This window comes from Perognathus longimembris, chromosome 20 (genome assembly GCF_023159225.1).
Source record: "Perognathus longimembris pacificus isolate PPM17 chromosome 20, ASM2315922v1, whole genome shotgun sequence".
Classification (NCBI taxonomy): domain Eukaryota; kingdom Metazoa; phylum Chordata; class Mammalia; order Rodentia; family Heteromyidae; genus Perognathus; species Perognathus longimembris.
In genome coordinates this window covers 36,809,408-36,811,191 of record NC_063180.1, presented here as the reverse complement: position 1 = coordinate 36,811,191, position 1,784 = coordinate 36,809,408, and the positions used below count along the sequence as shown (strand labels likewise).

General features: G+C 44.9%; 1 pseudogene; it reads right to left on the bottom strand.

Moving 5' to 3' along the window:
- Positions 1–840: 840 nt before the first annotated feature.
- LOC125368529 lies at positions 841–1,080 on the bottom strand (annotated as a pseudogene).
- Positions 1,081–1,784: the final 704 nt, after the last annotated feature.

Here is a 1,784-nt window from a genome sequence, read left to right as displayed (position 1 = left end):
CTTACAATGTATCAACTTCTGTAATCAATGAAATACTGTATAGAAACAAAAAAAAGAGGCCTAGGCCACTGTGTGTGTGTGTGTGTGTGTGTGTTTCTTTTTCAAGTGAGATGTTTTTGACACACATTTTCAGGAATGTTTATTATAAAAGTAATATCCCTCAATCTACGGATTCAGAAGGTGGTGTGGAGGTGAATGTAGACTTTTTTTTTTATAGTACTAGGATTTGAACTGAGAGCCTTGAGATTGCAAGTCAGGTGGTCTCTCATTGAGCCATGTCTCCAACCCTGATTTTGTTTTTGTAATCTTATTTCTTCTTATTAATTTTGTGCCAGTACTGGGGCTTGAACTAAGGACCCTGCACACACACTCTCTCTCTTTTAGATTATAAAAACTTCCTTTTTAATCAAGTCTTGAAACAGAACAGATTTCTTGAATAAAATGGGAAGTTTCCAATACATTGAGAGATACATCCACGAGTTACCATACATACAGTACCCAGTAGGAGAAAAAATAGTGGGTTTGCATGATGCCTGGTCCAGCCATGGTCTGGTTCTGAAGACGCTTCCTCCCTCTGTCAAGTGCTCTGTGGACACAGAGCACACCATGACTTCTGAGACCCCACTCAGCAGAGCTTATGGCCCACAAAGCGCTCCTCCCACAGAGCTGCGGGGGTGACCCTGCTCAAGAAGCAAAGCAGTTTTCAGTACGTTCAAACAGTGCATCAAACATCCTTCAAGTATCAAAGCGAGAAATAAGAAGGCAACAGCATCATGCTATGAGAAAGACCTTAGGAAGGACAGCTGTGTAAAGCTTGAGGTTGAAAATGGTTCTCCGACTTCATTTCTTTGGCTTGTTGAGCAGTGGCCTCCGAAACAGCAAGATATGAGGTTCTGGTTCATGGACCATGTACTGAACCCATTCTTGACTCTGTTGAAGGCCAAGATTCTGCCATTCAGATTCAGACACCAAGTGGCTTTTAGGGACAAGTTTGGCTATGTCCTTGGGGAACATGACATGCTGGTATCCGAACTCCTCGCCATTGTATTTATCCAGATAGTAAATTTGTTTATGTCACATGGCTGCTTTGCCAGGGAATGTCCAGCTGTGAGTTCCCAACCTCCAAACAACTCCCAGCAGCAGGCCGACCTTGAACTCTTGTTTAGCTTTTTGTTCAAGGCCAGCTCTGTATCACAGAAGCCGCAGCTCCACTTCTGGCTTTTTTTGGGTAAGGTTTTGGTGGTTAACTGGAGATAAGAATCTCTTGAATTTGTCTGTCCAGGCTGAATACAAACCTCCATCGCCAGATCTCAGCCTCCTGAGTAGGTAGAATTACAGCTGGGAGCCAAGGGCGCCTGTCCGATTGTTGCTATTTTTGAGAGAGAGAGAGTCCTAACTGGTAGGCGCGTGCCTGGACTGTAATCGGCTTGTTTTAGGCTTCCAGTCCTTGCTAGGATAATAGCCATGTACAGCCCCATCTAGCTTCCCCCCATCAAGATCGAGTCTGATGAGCTTTCTTCCCAGCCTGGCCTCAAATCACAATCACCCCATTTTCAGCCTCCTAAGTAGTTAGGATTACAGGCATGAGCCACTGGTGCCGAGATTAGAACCTGCACTTCAAGGCAGGTTGTCAGGTGAACCTGGAAAGCAAAGCCAGGGTGCACCTGTGCATGTGGTGTTGCATTATGGGAGGAGAGGGACTTTTTTATGAATGGGGATGATCAGCAGAGGGGTCAAGTGGCCTGTGAAAGGTCACAGGATCAGTTAATGGTTGTAATACACAA